At 42.3% G+C, this 20,189-nt stretch overlaps 1 long non-coding RNA gene across 1 annotated transcript in view; it reads left to right on the top strand.

Moving 5' to 3' along the window:
* Window positions 1–20,189, top strand: part of LOC137570808 (uncharacterized) — an 85,596-nt gene that overhangs the window by 11,973 nt on the left and 53,434 nt on the right. The gene's annotated exons all lie outside the window — the stretch shown is intronic.

Raw genomic sequence — 20,189 nt, 5'->3', positions numbered from 1 at the left:
TCGGGGAAAAATCTGGATTTGACGCACAGCAGCGTTTTAAGGGCAGAAATCACATTGCATGCTAAATTGCAGGCCTAAAGTGCTTTAAAACATCTTGCATGTGTATATATCAATCAGGTAGTGTAATTAATGTACTGCTTCACACTGACAGACCAAACTCCCTGTGTAACGCACTGCACACAGCTGTTTGTGTAGTGACGGCCGTGCTGGACTGGTGCTCACCATGACGAGAGTGCAGGTGATGGCGGCTTTCCAGTCCATATGGTCGCTGGGCTGAGGTAGCTGAATGACAGAACAGTGACTGTCCAGCTGATCAAATTTGGTCTGTCCACAATGAAGCAACGACCTTATTATCTTCCACACCACTGAGCCCTGGGGTGATGGCACTTTGGTGGTGGCGACCAACTGAGTGTTAAGTGGGGTGCCAGAATCAGAACAGGAGGAGGAAGATATGTCACGCTTCCGTGCAGAAGCTGTGGAAGACGAGGTGTTCTGTGTTAAATAGTCAACTACGTCCTGACAATCTTGGGGGTTGATGGCACGCGCCTTCTGAACACTGTACTTTGGTCCAGGTCCGCACGAAATCACAACAGCATGACCTCGAACAGACCTGCCGGGTGGCCTGCCTCTGCCTGCTTTGCCCATATTAGGAGGGATGAAGTGAAAGGTATGCACTTGACTTGACTAATACAATGTGCAGTCACACAGGTACAGTGAACAGGTATGCAGTGACTGGTATCAATACAATGTTCAGCTGTCACACACACAGGTACCGTGAACAGGTGCAGTGACTGGTGGTATATAACTGTGTGCGCTCACGTAGTTAGGTGCACTGAACAGGTAGGTATGCAGTGATTGGTATTACAAATGTGCAGCTGTCACACACACAGGTACCGTGAACAGGTGCAGTGACTGACTGGTATATAACACTGCATATGCTCACGTAGGTAGTTAGGTGCACTGAACAGGTGGGTATGCAGTGATTGGTATTACAAATGTGCAGCTGTCACACACACAGGTAGTCACTGAATGTGCTAGGCCTGGCAGTGGCACAGTAGGAATTACAAAGGGGCCAAGGGCCAGCTAAGACTGACTGATAGGGCTGTATATGCAACACAAGTGTCTGTGGGACACAAAAAAAATAGATCACAAGAACAACATTAGCTCTCAAAAGAGCTGTTGAGGATGCGGAGTGCTTTTTATCAATAAGTATCAGCAAGAAGGAGCAACCTAACAAGCCTAACACAATAGCCTAACTAAGCTTTCCCTATGTCCGCAGGTTCTCTCCCTTCTCTAATTACTGCAGCCACACGAGTGAGTGAAAAGGCTGATGCTGCCTGCATTTTATAAGGGGGGGGGGGGGCTCCAGGAGGGAGTGTAGCCTGATTGGCTACCCTGTGTCTGCTGACTGTGATGTAGAGGGTCAAAGTTGACCCTAATGATGTAGTATAGGGGGCGGGTCGAACGCGCATATAGTTTGAGGTTCACCGCGAACGAGAACCACCGAAGTTCGCGCGAATCTCTATGGTCAGTGAGATGACATGTAGAATTATTCTGAAACATGATGGACGTAGTGTGAAAGGAGTCTAATACTTTTCTTACATAATAATAATATAGTAACAGATTTTGCTTTTTTATTGCTCTCACTATTAAAATGTTGTTGTTTTTTTATATTATTTTTTTATTTGTAGTTTTATACATTCATTACAGTAACTTATGTATGGAGTATGGATCAAGCCACGTCGGTCTACGCTGTAACTGTCAAACCTTTGGTGTGCTGTCTGTCTTCTTTAAGCTTATTACACAGCACAGTTATGCTTGCCTAATTATAAACCATGATCAACAGCATGGAAATAGTGGATCATTGGATCTGTCAGGACCTAATTAAACAGTGAACCTGTCAATCATTTCTGGACTATTGCTGAAAATGCTGTAGTGTCCTCTAGCTAAATGTATGTAAAATTCATTTATAGCTCGCATAATCAGAGAACCATATGCCACGCTGAGCTCTGCTAGCCGTATCTGTCATAAAAGCAAATTCAACTTTTATATGGTGGACTACCTTGCATGTCACAAATAGGAGATTATAATTCAGAAATGTTGCTTTATATGATGGAGAATGCATTAGCTAAATTACAGCACCAGCTAAATTATAGTTCAGAACTAAATAAAAACAAACTCTGCTGCAAAGGCAAAGCAGTGATCTATTTGTGTTAGCACGTAAATCACTGCGCAAGCCTAGAGATTGGTACACACGCTAGCATATGCAATAAATATATATTTATGTGTAATTCTAAAAATAAATGCTCAGGAATCTGTAATGATGCAGGTAGCATGCTGAGAACTGATATCAATGTTTGTTGTTGTTGAGGAATACATTTGTAGAATGACTATTAAATAGGAATAGATTTTGCTGTTTTGCTAGCCATAGGTTCTCAAATCTAATGTAAAAAGATGCAACTGCAGACTACACCTTTCCCGAATCATTCTTGGAGTGACCTTGATAACAGGACATCTGTCTACTGTAGACAAACGGCAATGCCTATGCAGAGAGCAGAGAGGATAGGACTCTCATTCCCACCTTCTGATTTCTGATTGACAGCTGCTTGCATTGGAGCAAGCATGTAATGCACAGTTAGATTAGCATTACATTTCCATTTCACAGTTCTCTCTCATATTCTTTTCTATAATTATTCCTTATTTTCTCTGTTTTTAAATGTCCCTTCCATTGTAGGTCCGAAAATATTGTATCTTCAAGGCAGTGTGCCCACAAATGCTTATGGAAAAATCCAGCTCAGCTTGTCAAAACAAAGAATGTGTATAGATATTACATACCGGCGAACACTTGCAGCTTGGCATAAATCACAGCCACATAAGTGGCACAATGAACACTTTTGGCATTGTATAAATAACAAACAAAAGTAAAGTGTCAGTTTAATCAATCAGGCTCATAACCAGCAGAAAGCAAAACAGGGTGAGACAGCTTGCTACAAAGTACAACAGAAATACAATCTTGACTTATAGTGGGAACAGCGATGAGAAATGTATGAAATTAGTTTAGCCACAAAAATTGTATTTTGTTCAAAGTGTCAGAGAATATGTATGTATGTACGTATGTTTGTGTGTGTGTGTGTGTGTGTGTGTATACTGTGTATATATATATAGCTATATATATATATATATATATATATATATATATATGTATATATATATATATATATATATATATATATATATATATATATATATATATATATATATATATATATCACAGTTTATTCCCCCACCCCTCACAAATTTCATATAATAGTGAGCAATCTTACATTTCAATGCAACACATTTATCAAAGAACACATAGCATGCAATACACATCCAAAGCTGTGCTTTTATGCGATGCAAATGACAGGCACCATAATCTATCACTTCAGCCAGGGATGCTCTTTTATTTAAGGTACGTACTAAAAGATAAAAAAATCTGCCCTGATGACCGCTGTATATTGTGCCACACGTGCCATGCATGTCTCCTCAAGGTTAAAGGGAAAATCTTTCAATTCTAATCTACCCTTTTTATTTCCTATGTGAACCCACCCCGGAGACAATAAGTTTACCAGATGGGCAAGTAATACCTCACAGAAAACCTGGGGAATTCAACAAACCAATCCTTGGTCGTTCTTTTACTCAAGAAACCAACCTCCATACAATGACATAATAAAGACTGCAAGTGAGCCTTAAGGTGGCCATACACTTATAGATTTGCAGCAGATTCGACCATCAGATAGATTTCTGTCAGATGCCTGTCAAGTTGAATTTGACAGGAATCTATCTGATGTGTGCCACACACTAGGAACAGATTTCCAATAGATTTCAGTATGAAATCTATTGGAAATCAATCAAAAAGCATTATTGCATCATTAGATCTAATGCAACTCTATGGGCCATTGATCTGTTGCCAGCAGCAGATCGACCTAGATTTTCCATCCTGTCAGATAGATCAAATCGATGGAAATCGGCTGCAAATCGATCGATTTGCTTATTTGAAAAAATCTGAAATTGACCAGTGTATGGGCCCCTTTAAACTACTACAGGTTTTGTTTAAATGTACATAGGTCTTAACATCACTCATTGCCTAATAGCCCCTTTCACATACATACCAACTGATAATATGACAAGGTTAACTCCATCGTCTGCTTGATTGCAGGCAAAGTCCCCTTGGGACTTGAGCCAAAGCAATGTCTGGTTTTCTTTTTTTCTTTCTTCAGTTATGTTTAATCTAACTGCAGGGTATATTCAAGCTTTCACTTTTTGTATCCACCTCCCTTACACAAACAAACATCCACAGGGCTCCCTGAATCCAAAGGCAGGTTAAATGACCATTTCTGAAAATGTTGGATATGTTTATCCTCCCCTCCAGCATGTCCTACTGATTCCACTTCCAGAAGTTTCTCTTATATGGCTACAGTCTCCCTATACTGATCATTAAATGCTGCTTCAGCGACAAATCTCAAGGGACCAACATTCTCTGACATGATATCTGTATCTTACTCCTGTCTACTGCTAATATATCAGTGCACATTCATTTTCTCTCCACTTCACTTCAAACAAATCAACCCCAAAGCAAAATATTTTTTTTAGTATTACAAAAATTACCGGTAAGTTCTTTTGACAATGCTGAAACCTTATCTTCAGATAATTCATCATGTGACAGTTTTATCATTTTAATTGGTCTTCTGTTTCCCCACATTTCTCTCTCTGCTCTATGTTCAAGATTGTAATCTATTCCTTTTATTCGACCCCTTCTATTGCACCTGCTTCCTTGAAAAAACCTGTGTTCTTTCTTCTAGCTACTCTATAACCTTGTATTTTTTTATGCCCAAAGGGGACAATGTATACCTAACACCACCTTCTACCACTGCTTCATTTGGTCCCAGAATATATTGTCACCCATCTTCCCACATTCTTCGTCTTCGGTCTCACTTTTTCTCTTCCCCATTTTTGCTGAAATTGAATAATCTACTGGATGTATAGTCCCCTTTGTTCTTTATTTCTTTAATCCAATTTGAACAGTAATTCGTTATTTGTTTTTTTTTAGGTATGTGATTTCAAAGTACTTTTACCAAATGTATATGTTTCTCAATATTGCAGTACTCCTTTTGGGATCTTATTAGGATAATTTCCATTTGATGTTTGGCATGTTCAATATGTTCCTGGTGCCACACCTTCATAAACACGGAGTCCACTTTATATTTCATAGGTTCAGAGTAGAAATGAAATTCTCTAGTCATTACATCCAACTGCTTTTATCTAGATTAAGTTTGGATAGTCCAGTACAATTTGACCTCTTGTTTAGATGAATCATATGGTAACAAGGTTTTGTTCCTGTACATCCTACTTTCTCTATTTAGCAGGTAGGAGTTTTGTCCATATTAACCCGTACTAACATGAAGGTCTCTGCACATGAGACCACCTACTTTTGACCACAGAGATAGTGGGACTACCTCCCACTATCTCTGCGCTAACCTGAACAATGTTTGCACTAGATTTTCTCCTGGGTACATTGCGTTCAGTTTGTTTTATACAATACCAGGCACAATGCTTTGGGAACATTTAAATGGCCTGCGAGTGTGCAATTTCACCACATGTTAAGCAATAGCCCAGCCTATATGTACATTAGATAAACAATCCTTAGCGGATCACATACAGTATGTACATATAGTACCTGCGGCTGTAAATCATCTTGTGTAGCATCCCCTTGGACAAGAGGCTGCTTTACATGCATTCTTGGCATCTTCTGCCACCGTATCTATGAAATGCAAGTGTTCAATTTCTTGACTATATCTTCAGTGAGTGCAGGCATACAATGGTTTATAGTGTGGATCTGAAACATCTGGAAACTGCAATACTCTGTGTAACTTTTGGGTAAATCTGCTGTCTTTTCTGGGCACAATAAATTGACAATCAATGCTGCTCATTCAAACATCTGTGCATAACAGTATTGCTAACCTCATTGTTAATATATACTTGTATGTGGCTCAGCTACTTTGCAAGAGTTATTTGCACATACTGCCAATAATTTGTTGTATTTATTGCTATAAAAGTTTTAAAAAATACAATGTCATTATTAATTAATTAATTAATTTAATTATAATAATAATGTTTACTGTGTTGTGAAAGTCCAGGTATTGTAAAGACTAATCATCATATTTGAAGTAAAGGAGACATATGGAAGTGTGAAACATATGGAAGCTGGCGTTGCTGTCACCTTTTCAAAAATCCCAGTTGCTTGCCTGTCATGCCTTTTCTTTTTTTACAATATCTGATGAGCATGCTGTTGGGTCAAGGGTTGAGAAAATATTAAAGACAAAGCATGAAAATGATTACGTTTCTTTAAGTGGCATAAAAATGTAAAATTACATTTTCTGTTTTAATATATAAAACACAGGAAAAACAAAACAAAACAAAAAAATAAAAACAAACAAACAGGAAACAGTATAAAACTGAAAATCAGGTTATTTAAGCATCTGGCTCTGAGCGCCATGCGCCGTAGCTGGGTGCTGTCATAGCAGCAATGCTGTGCTGCACGCCCCGCATATCGATAATTCAGGGCTCTGACAGCTGCTGACCCCAACAACTCAGAGGGGGAATAGTATTTAACGCCACCCCTGAGTTTAGTGGCAGCACAGAAAGCCATCATTCTGCTCTCCCTGTGGGGAATTGACTGGCGCTGAGATGCCATATACTCATAAAACTGGTATAATGTCATTTGAAGGCATATTTACACTTCACTGAAACTGATTGAAAACATTACCAGTTTCAGGACAACTTTTAAGATTGACTTCTAATTAAGAAATTACTAAGAAAATAAAGGAAAGAAAGTTATCTGTATGGCAAAGTCAATCTTATCAATTAGCTTCTAAGGGAAGTAAAAAAGTTTGAGTATTAACCCTTCTGTAACTTGGTAACCAATAATATTTTTTTAGCTATTCATTTTATGCTGTATTTAATGCTTTAGACTAGCGTTGGGCAAACTATGGCCTGCAAACTACGGCATACTAGGCGGCCGGATTCCTGTCTCTCCTTCCTCCCTCCCTGCAGAGTCAAGAGCGAGCGATTAGCAGGGGATAACTCACCTACATAGCGCTTCATATAAACCGCTGGCTGCCAGTGTGTGGTACGCTGACGTGTCATATAATGCGTGTCATGTGATGGCTTGTTACTAGGGAGACGAGAATCAAGAAGCGCTATGTAGGTGAGTTAACTGATGCTAATCGCTCACTTGCGACTCGGGAGGAAAGGGAGAAAAGGAAAGGAGAAGGCCAGGCATGTAAGGAATGCACAAAGTTTGCCCAGGTCTGCTTTAGGCCATAGATTAAATTTGAGTTTAATCTCACTTTAAAGTAAACCTGTAGGAAAAAAAAAGTCCTTCTAAGGGGTACTTACTGCACAAGGGGGAAGCCTCTGGATCCTAATGAGGCTTCACTAGTCCCCCTGCACAGTCTTGTTCCAGTGCTGACTCCCCTGCAGCAACACAGACTATAATACTTATCTTTGGCAGTGCATACAGCCACATTAGCGGCTTCCCACTTGAGGTGGAAATAGCCGAGCCAGATAAGGTCCGCTCTACAGCGCAGACGTGAATGTCTGTGCCTGCGCAGTAGAGTGGACCCAATCAAGCTCAGCTATTTCCGACGGAGCCCATCAGAAAGCTGCTAATGTGCCTGTGTGGACTGCTGACAAGCCCTTGTCGCGCATCTTTGGGGATCCCAGTGCTGGATTCCTCTGGGGAGGAGGACAGGGAAATCCTCTTAAGGATCCAGAGGCTTTCCCCTCCTCTAGGGGCATTTTTTCTCTTCAGATGCACTATAAATAGAGAAAAGCCTGAACCCTAAGTGTTGTAACATTGTAAATAATGTTTAAATCATTCTATGTGAAGTGAATCTCCCATCTCGACTGCTAACAGCAAAGGAGTGTGTCTTTCCCTGAAAGAATACTATTCCAACCTCACTACAGAATTGAGGCTCACAATGTTTCAAAAAGGAATATTAAAAAAAACACAGGTGATCACCTTATAATGTAGACACAGTATTACCTAATCCTTTGTTTTCAGACTAACTGCTACAACTGTAAGGGCCCGTTCACACTTATAATGGCAAAACGCCGGTGATTACCGCCGGCGATTTGCGGGAGTGATTTTCCCGCTATTAACGTGGAAAAATCACTGGACACTGCGGCGTTTTTGGAGCGATCGCAATTAGCATGCTTAGCATGCTAATCACGATCGCTAATCGCGGAACGCTCGTCTCCGGCAAACCGCTGCATGCAGCGCGGTTGCGATTATCGCTAACCGCAACCGCGGCAGTGAGAACACTGCCACTTGCTACATTGTGTAGCGTTTTTTGCAAAACCGCTAGCGATTTGCCATGAGCGGGAATCGCGCGATTCCCGCTCAGGTTAGAACGGGCCCTACAGCTGCATCTAGGCTGCCTCTCAGATTGCAGACCTCCTCTCTAGTTGGGTGGAGAAGTTGCTCTATGGCTTTCACTGTGCCCACTGTGTTTGAATGCAAATTTAATGGTGTCATTATGACTAAATGGCTATGAAAGTCTGTAGCACTTCCCCTGCTCTCTGTACCACTTTGAAGATGGAGAGTGAAAGAGTGACTACATAGAGGGAGGGAGGCACATGATACTGGAAAGGGGAGAGCCAGGGTAAGACACAGGTACTGAGATGCTATAGGAACTTCTGTGCCTGTAGTAATGAAGACAAGGAGAACGGAGAACATAAAAGAAAATAAGATGTTGACAGACAAGTACATGTAAATACTAATCCACCCAACTAAGCAAGTATAATTACTGTAGGTCTTTATGTGTAATGTAAATAAAAATCTAACAGAGATCAGACGCAATATCATTTATTAAATTGAAGCAACCACTAATCAATTCCATGGCAAAACATTGCTGTTAGAATTGCTTCCCTGTTGTTTTTAAGTAAATCTCTAGCTTCCCTACTCTGAATGCTAACCTAGAGGAAATCGTTGGGTGTGGGGAGAGGGATATAGATGTTGTGGGCTTCAGGCATTTTGCTTTATAATCAGAGGTCTACCTCTATTTATAAAGTACAGTGCAATTATGAATGCCTATTGTATACAGTAACAGAAGCTTATACTTTTACTTATACTTCATTATATTTAGTGATGAGTGGCTACAGAATTCATGCTCATAATCTGGAAAGAGGCAAAGGATCATGCTAATTTAAGTGAAAGCAAGGCTTATCTTTATTGGATTCGTAGCTCCCTCCTACCATCCAATTAAAAATAAATATGGTTGGTTAAACACAAAACAAAGCACAGTGGCAGCGTCCATGTTTAATAGGAAAATCAAATTTCACACACTGATGACATTGCTGTTTTAAGCATGAATAGGTCAGATAAAGGGCAGAACAGACCAGAGAGCTGACATTCATAGAATCACTTTTCTCAGATTTAATTTCAGGAGAGAAAACAATCCACTAATGCACAGGAGGACAATAACTGGAAGCGGTTTTGGCAGGATGCTATTATGATTTGAATGATTTCAAGTTTTGAATAGGCTGACATTCCAGGGATTTTCAGCATAATCAATGCAGCACAGGTTGATTAAATGTGTGTCAGAGAATGGAGCCTCTTTTTAATGCCATTTGTTAAATCCTATTTCAAGATTACTATAAGCTACAAAGTAAGTGAGCAGGAATAAGTAACTGTGCCAGTCACTGCAGTCATTGAGATAGTAGTATATATCCAAAATAACCAGGCAAAGACGTTTTGTGTACATAGCGGCCCAACACACACTGCAATGGTGCTGGGTCATAAGGGCAGGTCAAAAAACGATGCAATTACTAAGAACAATTAGCCAGGATCTAATTTTAAAGCAAATCTGAAGTGTGATTTCAACAAAAAACCACATATGCTCACCTATTTAAAAGCGAATGCTCTGGATCCCATGGATCCTTCCTAATCCTCTCTTTGTATCCTCGGTTCCCAAAATATTGTGAGCCTGATTAATAGTACCTCATTTCATTCAGCCTGTTCGGAAAGAAAATAAGCCTCAAGTCTAATAGCATTCCATTAGACTAGTTACATTTCAATCTGAATACTTCTTCTATAAACATATTGCACTAGAAATAATGAATGTGGCGGCAAGCAGGGGTGTGACTGCAATCATAGGGCCTCCATGTGAAACTTTAATGAACTCCTTCCTGTATTACTAACCTCCACATGATAGCCACCACTGTTATTTATTCCTCTCTACCCTATAACAAGTGTGGTCACCTTGTAACCCTTCTTCCCCACATAGCTCCCATCAGCAGAGATGATCAGTATTTCCCACTTCCCATAGCAAATGTATTAACCAAATCCCCCTACCTACAGTACACTCCCGAACAAGTCCAACCATAATGCCTCCCTTCCATGACAAGTGCTGCAACCATCCTCATCTCCCCAGAACAAGAATAAATACAATTCCAAATCAGGTAATTTTGGTTCCCAGCGCTCAGTGCTGAAGCAGGGCGCCATCATAGCACTAGTGCTGTGCTGCGAGCTTCATGCAAGGGTAATTTGGGGATCCGGTTATCAACAGACCCTGAATTGCATCTCCCTCTGAGTTGCTACAGCTCGGAGGGGGAATATTTTTAATGCCGCAGGGGTTTTGAGCGGCTCACCCTGCACCCAGCTCACCAGCAGCCAAATGACACGTATGCTACCATCCCCTCGATAACAATTGTGGCCAGAATTCTCCTACGTTTTGTCAAAAAAAAAAAGAGTAGCCACCATCCCCCACCCCCATAAAATTTGTGGCCAGTAACCCTTACTTTTCCCGAATAAGATGTGTGTGCTCCCCTCATACACACATACACATACAGATTATGCCGTTCTCTTTAAAAAAAATGTTATTCCCAGGGAAGGGAGGAGGGAATCTGCAACTTTTTTCCTTCTGCTTTCCCATAGGTTCAAAGGAAGGGGGTTCTCTGCTAACCTTGCAAACTTGCAAACAGTTTTCATCCTTCTTGCTTATCGCTCTCTTCAGAAAAGTGCAGTGGTGTTGGAGCCTTACCTCCAGTGCTGGGTCTGTTATTCATCTTTCTCCGATACAGCCGTCTGCTTTCTGCCTCCTGGTACCAAATCTTTCTGCGTGTTGCATGCTGCAACTTACAAAAGGCAAATACAGAATCAGGGCTGGCGCGCACTACAAGAGCTTTTCTAAGCACTTTGTGATTTGATTTTAAAAGCTCTTGCTAATTTTATCCTATGTGTATGTTCAGACTGGAGCGATGTGATTTTGTAAAAATCACCCACAGCATTGCAGTAGCAGTAGCAAGAGATTTTAAAATCTCTAGCATTTTAAAAGTTCTCAGAAAGTGGCAGCTGCAGCAGAGAGAATAGACAGCAGACCCAGCACTAAAGGAGGTAAGATTCTATTGCCACCACTGTGGAGAAGAAGAATGAAAAAAAGTTAGATCCTACCCCCACCTTCCCCACCAGGCACCCCTTTTTTGGATGAGAAGTAACATAGTTACCTCACCATAACCCTGCAAACTAGGCACAGAGTCAAAGTTTTGCTAAATGGGATGGATAGAGAGTTTGGTGGAGCCTAGCCCTCTTAACCCTCCAATTCTCATAAAATTTCTCCATTTATATAAATTCTAACCTTTTGCCTAGCTTCTAGGCCTATAGTTTAGTTTTAGATAGCAGTGAGCAAGCTGAAAAAATAACGGAATTTAGAACAGCAATAATCCCTGATTGCTGGGTTCCAATATGCAGGGATAATATTAATGCTTGATGAGCCGTTGGACCGCTATATTGACACTTACATGACATAGTTAATTTGGTTGAAAAGAGACATCTATCGTCCAAGTCCAACCAGAAAAAAAAAAGAAAAAAAGAAAAACAACATCCTAAACCTGCACATATCCCAGTTGATTCAAGGGATCGCAAAAAAAACCTTACAAGGCCTGGGCGAATTAGCCTTAAAAGGGAAAAAAATCCTTTACAACTCCAGATGCCAGTCAGATAAACTCCTGGATCAACTCCTCTGGGAATAACCTAATAATTATAGCCGTGGATGCCCTTCAATGCAAATAAAGCATCTAAGCTGTCTTTAAATGCAGATATAGAGTTTGCCAGAACTACTTCCCGAGGTAAGATATTACAGATTATAACCAGTCTCATTGTGGACCCCTTTCTAAGTAGATGGCAAAAACTTTTTTCCTCCATATGCAAATCATGTCCTCTGGTCCGCTGTATAAATCTAGGAACAAAAAAACTCATCTGCCAAGCTTTTGTATTGCCCTTTGATTTATTTATACATGTTAATCAGGTCACCTTTTTCCAAGCTAAATAAGCCTAGTTTGTCCAACCTTTCTTGGTACTTGAACTTAGTTGCCTGTCTTTCTACCCATTCCAGAAGATCAACATCCTTTCTATAGTATGGTGCCCAAAACTGTATCCCATGCACAGAGGGAGTAGTATACTAGCATCTCGAGATATTATTTCCCTTGTTAAGCATCCCAGAATTGTATTTGCTTTAGCCACCGCTGCTTGGCATTGTATACTATTACCTAATTTATTATCAACCAGTGCTGCTGTATCCTCTGCTACTGCACTAGGCTATTGTGGGGAGCAGTGTCAAAAGCTTTGCAAAGTCCAAGTACACTACATCTATAACTTTCCCAAGATCTACATTTTCATTCACCACTTCATAAAAGCTGAGCATGTTGGTGACGGTGAGACAGGACCTGTCTTTAGTAAAACCATGCTGTCCAACTGAAATAAGATTATTCTATGCTACACAATTTTGTATAGCATCCCTCAGGATACTTGTTTTAGCTATTTACTGAAAAGTAGACTATTTTAAAATATCCTATTTTATGCACTTGCTAGTGCAAATAGGATGTTTTATAAACATCCATTTTGCAGTAGCAAAGGTCAATGGACGTGCAGGCGGCCTGTGTTTATTGTCTATGGGCTGGGGGGGAACTGGTTAATACAAGTATATGTATTTAAAATATTGTTACCTAAGTAGTGAGAAGAAAGGGAGAGATATTTTTAGACTTTATCAATAAAATATATATATTTTCAGTTGGCAGCAAGTGAAAAAAAAAAATAACGGTACTCAAAATAGATTAACTGAAGTGTTACATTTTGTAACTATTCTTAGTACTTTTTACTTCTAGATTGCAGGTTTCCCTTTAGATGAGCACTCACCCTACACAAATAAATGCTGTTCTGAAATAAAAAATAAAAAAATTGTTCCATCTACTAAATACTGTAGAGTTGCTATGACTGCAAGGAAGCACACTATGAATATATTTGCAGGTGTTGTCTGCAGACAAAAATGAAAAAAAAAACAAAAAACATTATTTGTTACATTAAATTATGAGATGTTACATTATTTTTTTGAGAAAACTGGGAGAACATCTAAAGTATACCAAGTAGTAATGTAACTTTTTGTACTGCTATTATTATGCCCATCTGAAGTAGTAACTTTACTATGTACACAATCATACTGCCTCCTGCTAAAGGAGAGCTCTCACACTGAAATATACCATAAAACAACATGAATTATAAGAGAAACATGATTCTTAATGTTGTATATGTCTCTCTTTTTAGAAGGACTGAAGGGCTTAATTAGGGTTAATCTGAAAAACTATCATAGCAGATGGCATTTTATTTATTGAAATTCCCGTTGAAAACATGTGCCAAGCTGTGTTATAAGCTGTAAGGCCTGGTGCACACCAAAAACTGCTAGCAGATCCGCAAAATGCTAGCAGATTTTGAAACGCTTTTTCTTATTTTTCTGTAGCGTTTCAGCTAGCATTTTGCGGTTTTGTGAAGCGTTTTTGGTGTAGTAGATTTCATGTATTGCTACAGTAAAGCTGTTACTGAACAGCTACTGTAACAAAAAACGCCTGGCAAACCGCTCTGAAGTGCCGTTTTTCAGAGCGGTTGGGTTTTTCCTATACTTAACATTGAGGCAGAAACGCATCCGCAATCCAAAATCTGCAGCAGCCCGGGAGTATGCGTTTCTGCAAAACGCCTCCCGCTCTGGTGTGCACCAGCCCATTGAGATACATTACCCTAGCGGATCCGCACCCGCAAGCAGATCGCAAACCACAGCAGAACCGCTCTGGTGTGCACTAGGCCTAAGTTAGTAGGCAATCTGTAGGTGATATATACCATCTCCAGGGGATTAGACACATCCTCTTTGTGAAGCTGTCATACCTACTTCACTTAGCCAAAATGATGACTTGTTTATTTCTCCTGTTATCTGGCATTTCTTTAGTAGTTATGCAACAGTCTTTTGGAATGAAGCCAACATGTTTTAAGACACATATCAGTATTTCTCCAATGACTGAAAGAAAATTGGATATATAGTAAGTGATGTAAAGAAGAGATCATAGAGAAGATAAAAACTAGAAGATGAATCGCCAAAGATCCAAATCCTTTTCTGTCTATAATCTTTTTCGAATGAAAAGACAATTTTACTTTTCAGTCTATAAATAATAATATACATTTTCTGTCATCATCACAATCTGTCAAACACAAACCTTTATAGTGCAAAGTAAGTCTCCACTATTCATTATTTGAGCAGCTAAAATCTTTTAAAAAACAAACGTTAAGATAAATAGTGTAATAAATGGTAAGATGGTAAGCAGAGTTTGGATACTTGAAAGACTCTGAGCCAATGTCTCTCAACATTATTATAGTAAATACTTTTCAGTGAAAGTCAGTGTTTAGAAAATAATCCCCATTGTGGAGTACCCCTTGACATATGGGGGCCACATGCAATTCCCTTTTTCTCCAAGGACACATTTTTTTTTTATCTTCCGTTTAAAATAACATTTCAGTAATCTGCAATTGAAAGAGTAGCAAAACATAGGTAACAAGGGATTGTCAAAATTGTTATAGTATTTTCTTGCATGTTGTTGGCTTAAAAGACATTTTATTGATAAGGTATGAAAATATCACCTAGAAGAAAACTGTTATAAACTGTTCTAATCGCTTTTCGATCAGCAACTTCTTACAGTTGCGTCTCACAGACTGTGAGATAACTTGACTCTCAACACAGCAAGCGGGAGATAGACTTTTCTCAGGCTTCTTCAGTATTTAAGGAGTTTATTCACTACACAAATATACAGATATAGTTCATCATATCCTAGCAAAGCAAGATTCCCATGTTTAAGTCCTTGGCGTTACAGCTCTTGACTAACCTCCCTCCTGGTTGTTAGTCAGTTACCTTCTTTCTAGACTACGTTGTTCTAGACTACCTATGTACAGCATACATTAGATCAGATTACATGAAGAATGAAAATACTTAGAGGTCCCAGTCAGCATCTAGGTAGCATAAAGTAGGAAGCAGAGCAGGAATCAGAGTCAGAATGCCCTCTGTCCACTCGTCTCAGGTCTTTAATACCGACTAGGAAAGAGTTAAATGTGACCTCATCTTCGCCCTCCCACAGACCAGACTATTGGCTGAGCCCCCTCGTGGTGTCATAATACCCACCTACTCGATTAATATTTAATGTCCCTTTTCCTTTACTTACTTGAATGTGGTATTTTGGTAAACATGGCCTATGTTGATTGTTCTTGTGGTGTACGCGTTGAGGTCAGTGTAGGCCTGTGGCCTTCTTTCAGGAACATGTTCTCGGTATCTGCGTGTATCATCTGCTACACGCAGACACTGAGATGCTTCTGCCTGAATCACAAGAAACTCTATTTATTTTAAAGACATACTCTGCGGACAAGCCTTTTACATAAAATTCAGGCCTAATAACTGAGGCCTACTTAAATTATAACAAAAACTTGGTAGAAAAGGTGAATTGAATAATGACGATGGAACATATTTTATAATTATGTAGTAATTCTTGTCAAACATTCATTAACCACTTTACATTTACTGGAGTTTTAACCCATAAGATACCTGTCAATTCTGGCAGTTCAGCAGACAACAATAACACAGAAATAACTTTTTTTTATTACTTATGCAATCAAAGTGATACATGTTTTTTTTTTTTTCAGGACAATTTAGATTTTTATTGGGTAACATTTTTTTCCCCAAGATTTAATTTTATAGGCATTTTACAGGGTAAAATAGGCTTTAATGCAGAAAATACACATTTTTTTATTTTTAACTCTTCCTAATCTTCACATAAGTGCCACAGTTATAAAACCCCTCAAAATATACTATTTGGCCCATCTAGATTAAAATTATATCACATATGCCAAATTTCATCACTAGTTGAGCATGTAGTGTACCCTTATCACTAGTTTGTGCATCTGTAGCAACTGGATGTGATAGTTATGGTGCACAATTTGCAGACCACAATGCTGTACTGATACGTTGCTAGGAGACAGCATAGGGATGCATCTATACAGTGTTGGGTTCCTGGTAGAGTTGGGCCGAACCTCCGATTTTAGGTTCGCGAACCGGGTTCGCGAACTTTCGCGGAACGTTCGGTTCGCGTTAAAGTTCGCGAACCGCAATAGACTTCAATGGGGATGCGAACTTTGAAAAAAAAAAATAATTATGCTGGCCACAAAAGTGATGGAAAAGATGTTTCAAGGGGTCTAACACCTGGAGGGGGGCATGGCGGAGTGGGATACACGCCAAAAGTCCCCGGGAAAAATCTGGATTTGACGCAAAGCAGCGTTTTAAGGGCAGAAATCACATTGAATGCTAAATGACAGGCCTAAAGTGCTTTAAAACATCTTGCATGTGTATACATCAATCAGGTAGTGTAATTAAGGTACTGCTTCACACTGACACACCAAACTCACCGTGTAACGCACCGCAAACAGCTGTTTGTACTAGTGACGGCCGTGCTGGACTGGTGCGCACCATGGCGAGAGTGCAGGTTTTGGTGGCTTTACAGCCCATATGGTCGGCCTGGCTGATGTAGCTGAATGACAGAACAGTGACTGTCCAGCTGATCAAATTTGGTCTGACCACAATGAAGCAACGACCTTATTATCTTTTGTGTGCCCCCCGAGACACTCATCTAGGCGCCGGTCATTGCTTCATTGTGATACGCAAGCATCTTCACCACGGCAAGGTAATGATCACGAAGGGGAATGGGCGCATGTACATGCCTTTTCTTTTGTTGTTGCAGCTGCCCTCAGTGCAGCCAGAAAAATTAGGCAGTCATCTACACGCACCATAAAAATTATTACAGCGGCCGCTGCTAGCAGCGGCCTAAAAAATTCAGCAATCCGCCTGGAGTCCCGGACCCTGTTGGTGGTGGCGGAGAAGGTAGTGAAGCGGCCTGCAGGCAGACATGCTGTGTGGAGGGACTGGGAGCGACTTAGTCTTTTTGGGGCAGGCCAGGCAGCCAGTCACACGGCGTGCAGGCAGAGATGCTGTGTGTGCGGGGACTGACTTAGTCTTGGGGCGGGCAGCAGCCCTCCGGGATCCATGCCTCATTCATTTTGATAAAGGTGAGGTACTTAACACTTTTGTGACTTAGGCGACTTCTCTTCTCTGTGACAATGCCTCCAGCTGCGCTGAAGGTCCTTTCTGAGAGGACGCTTGCGGCAGGGCAGGAGAGAAGTTGGATGGCAAATTGGGACAGCTCTGGCCACAGGTCAAGCCTGCGCACCCAGTAGTTCAAGGGTTCCTCATCGCTGTTCACAGCAGTGTCTACATCCACACTTAAGGCCAGGTAGTCGGCTACCTGCCGGTCGAGGCGTTGGTGGAGGGTGGATCCGGAAGGGCTACGGCGAGGCGTTGGACTAAAGAACGTCCGCATGTCCGACATCACCATGAGATCGCTGGAGCGTCCTGTCTTTGACTGCGTGGACACGGGAGGAGGATTAGTGGCAGTGGTACCTTGCTGGCGTTGTGCCTTCACATCACCCTTAAAGGCATTGTAAAGCATAGTTGACAGCTGGTTCTGCATGTGCTGCATCCTTTCCACCTTCCGGTGAGTTGGTAACAGGTCCGCCACTTTGTGCCTGTACCGAGGGTCTAGTAGTGTGGCCACCCAGTACAGCTCATTCCCCTTGAGGTTTTTTATACGGGGGTCCCTCAACAGGCAGGACAGCATAAAAGACGACATCTGCACAAAGTCGGATCCAGTACCCTCCATCTCCTCTTGCTCTTCCTCAGTGACGTCAGGTAAGTCAACCTCCTCCCCCCAGCCGCGAACAATACCACGGGAAGGTTGAGCAGCACAAGCCCCCTGCGACGCCTGCTGCGGTTGTTCTCCTGCCGCTGTCCCCTCCTCCTCCTCCTCCCCCAAAGAAACACCTTGCTCATCATCCTCTGAGTCTGACTCGTCTTCTGCACACGACCTCTCTTCTTCCTCCTCCTCCCCCCTCTGTGCTGCCGCAGGTGTTGAGGAAACAGCTGGGTCTGATGAAAATTGGTCCCATGCCTGTTCCTGCTGTAACGGTTCCTGGTCACGCTCATTCGCAGCTTCATCCGCCACTCTACGCACAGCACGCTCCAAGAAGTACGCGTAGGGAATTAAGTCGCTGATGGTGCCCTCACTGCGGCTCACCAGGTTGGTCACCTCCTCAAACGGCCGCATGAGCCTGCATGCATTTTTCATCAGTGTCCAGTTGTCGGGCCAGAACATCCCCATCTTCCCAGACTGTTTCGTTCTACTCCAGTTGTAGAGGTACTGGGTGACGGCTTTCTTCTGTTCTAGCAGGCGGGAGAACATGAGCAGGGTCGAGTTCCAGCGAGTGGGGCTATCGCAAATGAGGCGTCTCACCGGCATGTTGTTTTTACGCTGAATTTCTGCAAATCGTGCCATGGCTGTGTAAGAGCGCCTCAAATGCCCACAGAACTTCCTGGCCTGCTTCAGGACATCCGCTAAGCCAGGGTACTTTGCCACAAATCTTTGAACCACTAGATTCATGACATGTGCCATGCAGGGTATGTGTGTCAGCTTCCCCATATGCAAAGCGGCAAGCAGATTGCTGCCGTTGTCGCACACCACGTTGCCTATCTCCAGGTGGTGCGGGGTCAGCCACTCATCCACCTGTTTCTTAAGAGCAGCCAGGAGAGCTGCTCCAGTGTGACTCTCCGCTTTGAGACAAGCCATGTCTAAGATGGCGTGACACCGTCGTACCTGGCATGCAGCATAGGCCCTGCGGAGCTGGGGCTGTGTAGCTGGAGAGGAGAACTGCCACTCAGCCAAGGAGGAGGAGGAGGACAGCAAAGAGCATGTAGCAGGAGGAGAGGAGGTGGCAGGAGGCCTGCCTGCAAGCCGTGGAGGTGTCACAATTTGGTCCGCCGCTTTCTGCTTGCCATCGTTCACCACCAGGTTCACCCAATGGGCTGTGTAGGTAATGTAGCGGCCCTGCCCGTGCTTGGCAGACCAGCCATCCGTGGTCAGGTGTACCCTTGACCCAACGCTCTTCGCAAGAGATGACACCACTTGCCTCTCAACTTCACGGTGCAGTTGGGGTATGGCCTTTCTCGAAAAATAAGTGCGGCCTGGCATCTTCCACTGCGGTGTTCCGATGGCCACAAATTTACGGAAGGCCTCAGAGTCCACCAGCCGGTATGGTAACAGCTGGCGAGCTAACAGTTCCGCCACGCCAGCTGTCAGACGCCGGGCAAGGGGGTGACTGGCCAAAAGTGGCTTCTTCCGCTCAAACATTTCCTTCACGGACACCTGACTGCTGCTGTGGGCAGAGGAGCAGGAACCGCTCAAGGGCAGAGGCGGAGTGGAGGAGGGTGCCTGTGAAGGTGCAAAGGAGAAAGCGGCAGAAGCAGATGATGCACCTGAAGGAGGAAGAGGAGAAAGAGGGTGACTTTTCTTTTGTGTGCTGCTGCTGCTTTTGCTCAGGTGGCCATCCCATTGCTGTTTGTGCCTTTTCTCCAGGTGCCTTCGTAAGGCACTTGTCCCTACGTGAGTGTTGGCCTTTCCACGGCTCAATTTTTGTTGGCAGAGCGAACAGATGGCTTTGGTCCGATCTGAGGCACACACATTAAAAAATTTCCACACCGCTGAGCCACCCTGGGATGTGGGCACTATGGGGACCTCAGCAGCTGATGCTGAAGGGCAAGTTGGCTGGCTGTACATAGGTGGCGATACATGGTGCCGGACTCTGCCACCAGCTGTTTCTGACGAAGAGCTGCCCCAGCTTCTTTCAGCAACTTCTCTCCTCCTACTACTCTCTGACTCCCCCTCTGAACTGTCCCCCTCTT

This window comes from Hyperolius riggenbachi, chromosome 4, assembly GCF_040937935.1.
Source record: "Hyperolius riggenbachi isolate aHypRig1 chromosome 4, aHypRig1.pri, whole genome shotgun sequence".
NCBI lineage: Eukaryota > Metazoa > Chordata > Amphibia > Anura > Hyperoliidae > Hyperolius > Hyperolius riggenbachi.
Note: the sequence above shows the minus strand (reverse complement) of the source record. Positions and strands in the feature narration are given on the sequence as shown.